Source organism: Citrus clementina, unplaced genomic scaffold (assembly GCF_000493195.1).
Source record: "Citrus clementina cultivar Clemenules unplaced genomic scaffold, Citrus_clementina_v1.0 scaffold_7, whole genome shotgun sequence".
Taxonomy (NCBI): domain Eukaryota; kingdom Viridiplantae; phylum Streptophyta; class Magnoliopsida; order Sapindales; family Rutaceae; genus Citrus; species Citrus x clementina.
The window spans coordinates 14,207,554-14,214,472 of NW_006262075.1; the positions used below are offsets into that span (position 1 = coordinate 14,207,554).

At 30.7% G+C, this 6,919-nt stretch overlaps 1 long non-coding RNA gene across 1 annotated transcript; it reads right to left on the bottom strand.

Annotated features, from left to right (window-relative positions):
- Positions 1-5,221: 5,221 nt before the first annotated feature.
- On the bottom strand, positions 5,222-6,658 carry LOC112096718. Its single transcript, XR_002904569.1, has 3 exons — positions 6,508-6,658; positions 6,039-6,115; positions 5,222-5,710 (listed from the first exon to the last, which is right to left on the bottom strand). It is a non-coding gene; the product is annotated as an uncharacterized LOC112096718 (long non-coding RNA).
- Positions 6,659-6,919: the final 261 nt, after the last annotated feature.

Consider the following 6,919-nt stretch of genomic DNA (forward strand, 5'->3'; position numbering starts at 1 on the left):
CTTCATCATATAGTCAGGATTTTCACGTCTGCTCGAACTCTGAGCTTCTGATCTACTAACAGCATTCTCATATGAAGAAAGGAAACGATCTGGACATAGAGAATCACCATTGATAAAACCATCAAGACCATTGGCAGTAATCGAAGCTCGAATTTGAGCTCTCCACACCAGATAATTTTTTCGATCAAGTTTGTTGGTTGAATAAAAGAGAAAGAAAAGGAAGACGATCCTAAATTGTTTTGATTTGCCATGCTTCGTGGCTCTGATACCATATTAGAATTTGTAATAAGGTGTTTGGAAACAAAGAAAAACAGAGAAAATGAAATGGAAACTTCACGATATTATTATGAGAATGATTAATACAGTTATCAAATTTTCTTAGCTCAGTTTATAAGCTATTACTCTAACTAATAACAACTTAGATTTAGTCCAGCCACTTAGCACTTGACACATGTCATGCAGTTATTTTCTACTTGACACGTCAGCTTGAGCTTGCACTATCTGCTCACACGTGCTTCATCACACTCAAGCTGCTGCAGCTACTCTACTCAGCTCAGCTTCAACTATATCTTCAACACCACTAAACTACAAACGTTCGGTTTTTCAAAATTAAATGAACATCCAGTAATTTTGAAGCAGTTTTATTTCATTGGCCATCCAAGTTCGAATTCTGGAGCTAAGGGTTAAAAAATTAATTTAGGATTTGCCTACCCACTAACGCTTAGCTTGAGAGGTGAGGCTTGTCCCATCCTAATCTTGTTCTATCTTGGGAACCAAGTAGAATCTAACATAACATCAATTTCGTACTCGACCACATCTGCAGGCAGTGCTGATGACATTCTAGCATAACGTTATTCGACAATGTAGTAACCCTTGTGAATGTGTTCAAGTATCTCAGAGCAAAACCCAAAGAGAATGGCTCATTCATTTCAATTATTGTTGATTCTTCTGGCTGGAAAAACATTCACCATCAATTGCAAATAATAATATATCAGATCCAGCATTTAATTTTATCAAACACAGAATTGCCATAACTATTGACACTATTGTTGTGCAGAAAAAAATTAATACAGGAAAATTTATACCCTGCCTCCTGCATTATTTTTGCCTAAATAAAAGCATTAGCAGTCGCAAGGTCACCTCTAGTACAGACCTTGACACCTAACAACTACACAAAATCCATCAACCTGGAAAATTAGAAATCATATGAAACTATGAAACAAGAATGGAAGAAGTTCAAATCTTGGGAACACAATTAGGAGGTTCCTGTGTCACCAATGCTGGCAAGATCTTTAGTTCTTTACAAATTCTAGCAAACTCTGCTGAAGGCATCTCACAATGGCTTGGTATTCAGCCTCCAGTGTAACAAGAGGCTCACTTTTGAATGTCTATTGTTGTGCAAATTTTATTGTACTTGTAAGTGCACAAATTTATTATAGTACAGATTTGTGGTGACGAGTGTCGATCCCATGAGGAGGTAGATTTAAGTATTTATAGGGTTAATTTTTCAAATTCATATGTGTATTGGTTGAAAGTGATTTCTTTATCTTAAAATTTAAAATAAAATGGTGAGAATGAATTAATGCTACATTTACTAAATTGGAATCGAAATGAGTTGGAATCTGAATGGCCAGGAATCGGAATGAGTTGGAATGGGAACATGGAACGGGAATCACAATAAGTTGTTTACTTGAATTGTAGGAATCGAAATCAGAATGAGTTGGATTACTATTAATGTGTTTACTTTGTCTTAGAATCGAAATCAGACTGAGTTAGATTGTAACAAATTACTAAAAAGTATTTAATGGATTATTGTCATGATTATTATTATTAACTAATATATTAATTAATTGTAAAAAAATTTATTTAATTATATTAACAATTATTATAAAAATATATTAACTAATAATATTAATATTAATTACTTAATTATAATAATATTTTAATTATTGTGATTATTCATTCAAAAATTATAATTATTAATAATTATTGTTAAAAATATATTAATATATTAATTAGTAGTAATAATGATATTATTAAATTAATTATAATATATGAATTAATTATAATAATTATATTAATAATTATTATACCATTATATTAATTAATTAATTATAATAACAATAACAATAAATTAATTATTGTGATTATTTATTCAAAAATTTAATTATTAATAATTATTGTTAATATATTAATTAATAGCAATAATTATATTAATAATAATATTTGAATTAATTATAATAATAATATTATTATTATTATTATTATTAATTACTATGATAGCCTATTAATTAATCAACTATAATAATAATATATTGATTATTGTGATTATTTATTCAAGAACTATAATTATTAATAATTATAGTTAATAATACATTAATTAATTATAATATTTAATTAATTAATTATAATCATATATCAATTAATTATAAATGAGGACAAAGTGGGCATTTCTAGTTTTGGGGGAGGGCAAAATGGGAACTTCAGGAAATGGGAGATTGATTCCCACTTCCCTCCATGGGAATCAATCTCCCATTCCCCGTTTCCAAATAGTGGTGGGCCCTGCCATTTCAATTCTGATTCCTGCTCCATTTTTGCGAAGTAAACGTCATCAATCATTCTGATTCCGGATTCTAATTTCCCAATCCGAGAAGTAAACGCAGCATAAAGATAAAACTATGCAAATGAGGTGCTTGAATCTCTGGATTCACACTAAACACTTCACCATGGCCTTAATATTCTTGTTTAGTTCCAATTAATTTATGAGAGGGCATTTACACTCCTCATAATCCTCACTCTAGTAAATATAGTAATGATCTCCAGCTAAATGTGGTGCCAAGAACATGTTGTGCCAAACGATAATAATCATTCTGTCGACAACGTGGCAAAACTATCCACTAAATAGTTTAGATGCACTATATGTCGGCACCGAGTTAGGGCAACCCACAAAATACTAGAAAGGAATTTTAGCTCTAATAAATATGATGCTAAATGCTCATCGTACCAAACAATAACGATCTTCCGCTAAGGAGCCGGTATACCGTGCAAAATTTGGTTGAGATACATTGTCTGTCAACGATTAGTCAAAACAACCACTTAAATTAGAGAGATAGAGTAAATAAATTTACCAAATTAAGCCCATGAATCATGTTGAGGCCTAATCTTCAACCCAAACTTAAAATTAAATTAACTACTCATTTTTTAACTAAGGGCAAAATGAGAATTCTATTAAAATACATTAAAAAAAATACAAGATGGAGAGAGAATTTTAAAAAATGAAGCTCAAAAATGGATTCAGAGCTGTTGAATTAGGGAGGAGTCCATTATTTATAAATATAATGGGTAAATCATGGCAATCGGATGAAAACAACTCATACACTAATGATCGCGTTGCGTTGCAATCTTTTATTAACTGGAACATATCATCAGTCAACGTCACATCAACATTTTGGTCCAATAGGATTCGTATACCCCTTTATGCCCCTCTTAAGCTTTTCAACTGTTCCGAGCTCAAAAATGCTATCAATTTTGCCGTTTAATCTTTCCCTAATTGTAAAATAACCAACATTCCCCTTAAATATGTAAAATATTTAAATTATAATAAAACACACACAATTTAAGTACAAAGGACATAAATACATAAAAATATAAATGTTAGTGAAAGTTGGAATACAAAATGATAATTTTACCCTTTATAAATATATATTCTCCAGCACTCAACATCCATCAGTTCCATCTCAAAATTGACAACCTTATGTTGAGCTTACAATTCAATACATCCATTCCCAAATAAAAGAAAAACAATCAGTCAATTCGAATTAACAAAAATTACTTACACCACTAAATGTTTAAATTACAAAAAAAAAAAAAGATCATGTTGATAAGGAACCATGGGTAGAACTCGCTCTTAAAAATTGGCTTGTAAGTGGAGGGTGACTATGAGCTTATGTTCCCATTTATATTATTATATTTCTTTTTTCATGTGCGACATTGGGTCCTAACACGTTCTTCATCAAATATGTTAAACTATCAATAGTAGAGGCAATCAGGGTCGGAATTTGTTTATTCAAGTCGATTTCATTCAAATCAAATGAATTAGGGTTTGGAAAAAAATCTTTTTTTTTTGTTAATATATAGGTTGAATTCTATTCAATTTGCTAAATAAATGAGTAGAAAACGTTTATTAATTATGTTAAAGGAAACCAAAAGAATATTCAAGGAAATGAAATTGAATTTAAGCTTCACTTAATAAACAAATTGAATTGGAAACCAACAAAATCTTACACATATCATTGTGCATATGTACCTCATGAACAACCACGAACATAAAAGCTTCATCTGTATAAACAAAATTTAAACAAAAGTTAATACATATCATTATACACATATGAATAGAGGTGGGCAATTGGAAAAAAATTCGGTTCGGTTTGGAATCTATCAGTTTTGGTTCGGTTTTTATTTTCATAAAGACCGAACATTTTTTTTTAATTTTCATACTCGAACCGATTTGAAACCGAAAATTTATCCTGAAATCAAACCAAACCGATGCCCACCCCTACATATGAAGTTGTAATTTAAACAAAATTTTACACATATCGTTATATAGTATTATTAGAAGATGCACCCTCCAAGCTTTTGTTATTAAGATATGTGAAGATAGCGCTTCTTTGTGTACAAGAAAGAGCAGATGATCGACCCACCATGTCCGACGTTGTTTTGTTGCTTATAAATGAAGTTGTTGCATTTAATTTCTCCTAAACAACCAGCTTTTTCAAACGTAAGAAACAACCAACAGTGCAGATGATTGTTCTATCAACCAGTTAATAAGTAACAATTTCATTTCTAGAAGCGCGTTGGTTTATAGTGAAGCCCTTTTTGTTTGTCTAAAATTCGAATAAATCAGTAATTTGCTCATTAATATATTAAGTCTTCTTAATATTTCTTTTCTAACTTAGTCCTTCTTCCGACTGATAAAGTTGTCTTCATAAAAGGTTAATTAGAAAAACCATGTTGTTACATCAAAAGCGTGAGGACGTATCATAATAAGGATCTGCGCATGCTAGATAATTTTTGCAGGCTATTTGGTCTGTTAAAATATATGGTTGAATTAATCATCTATTGAGTCCACATTAGCCGTCAAAGACAATTAAGAAACCTAGGTGATGACAAAAGAAATGTAAATGATTTAATTAACAGCTTGTGCAAGGACATTTCTGTAAATTATTTTATTATTAGTGAGGTTTAATTACACAAAGGAATAAAGGATGGAGATGATCATGCCAGCCCATCGCATTCCACGTTACTCGGAACAAAAATGTTAGAGAAATATTAAACAAAAACAAATAATTGAGCTTTCGCAGACAGCATCATGATATTGATCAACACTCCAACACCAGTTATCAAAAGTTCTATCATTTTTATTTTGCACATGCGCCTCACAAAAAGTTTAAAAATAAACCCAATTCAATATTCCTTCACTTTGGCTTCTTTGTTCCTCCGAAACGTCCATATATAACCAAAAATGGGTCCATAATTAAAATTTTGATTTCTTAACGATTCTGGTTTGGAAATTAGAAAATCATATTCAAATTTGGAAAGTGAAAATGAAAACTTCAGGCTTTGTTGTAGTAGGAACATATAAAGTCAATAAAAGTGGGCAGAGAGCTGGAAGTAGAAGATGCGAGAATCATCCCATATCATATCATTAATCCTGCAGTGGGGTCACGAAAAGCCAGAGAATAAATGCTGGTGTCGTAAATCCTACGGTGGATAGTGTTTGAAATTAAAGTTGGACAGTCATAGATTTTAAGGTATAATATTAAAATATTTAATAAAATTAATTATTATAATTTAAAAAATATATTAATATAATTTTTTATTTATATAATAAAAAATTTATTATATGTTTAATAATTTTATCAAAATTATTATTTAAATTTTATATTTATTATATATTATTAATTTTTATTTCATAATTATAATTTTTTTTCGCAGCAACTATAATTTAAAAAATATAATACCTTAATCCCAAACAATACCTTAGTCCTACAATAGAGCCATGAAAAGTCGAAGAAGAAATGCTGGTGGCGGAAATACTGTGGTAAGATTATTAGTCCTGCAGCAAGGTCATGAATAAACTCAATAAGAAAGGACAAGAGCCATGAATCATAAAGCCCATAACGCCTGTAGCAAAACCACAAGTCCAAGGTCTGAATGCAAGATCATGGACTATGTAAAATGTTAGGGAATTGAGTTTCCTCCCAAAATCATTCTAAGTAATTTATCAAGTAATAAATTAAATAGATAATACACCAATCATACAACACAAGATTTTAAAAAACTCTAAATCTGGAAAAAAATCACTACTGTTGTCACAAGACAACTAGAGAAAAATATTTACTATGTGAAAAATTATTACAACCACACTTTCAGAAATAATTTTCTCTCACCCAAGCCCCAAATACATAATCCTGAGAAATATCCCTTAAAAAAACAAACCTGTAATACCTATACTGAGGAGTCAAATGCTCCTTCAATACATCTACATGCTTAAAAATATTTCTCTCCTCTCAATTTGGATTGCTTCTCTCCATGGCCAACATTTCATGACCATTTTCTTGAGCAATGCCGAAACATCTTGCTTCTCTAGGATTTTGGATTGCTTCTCTGGGATACAAAAATGAGAAGAACTCTTCTATTTATAGCTAAATTATGGCTTCATTTTCTTCCTCTTTTTCTTCTTTGCATGGGCGGCACCCGCCCATTTTTTTCTTGTTCAATGATGGTGGCTGGCTCAACCACCCACCGTCTTTGAATTCAAAGATGGTGGCTTAGCCACCCATCATTTTGACAAATTTTTTTTATTTTAATCATATTTTCAACATAGAAGATGGTGCAAAAAATTCCAAATCACCTATAA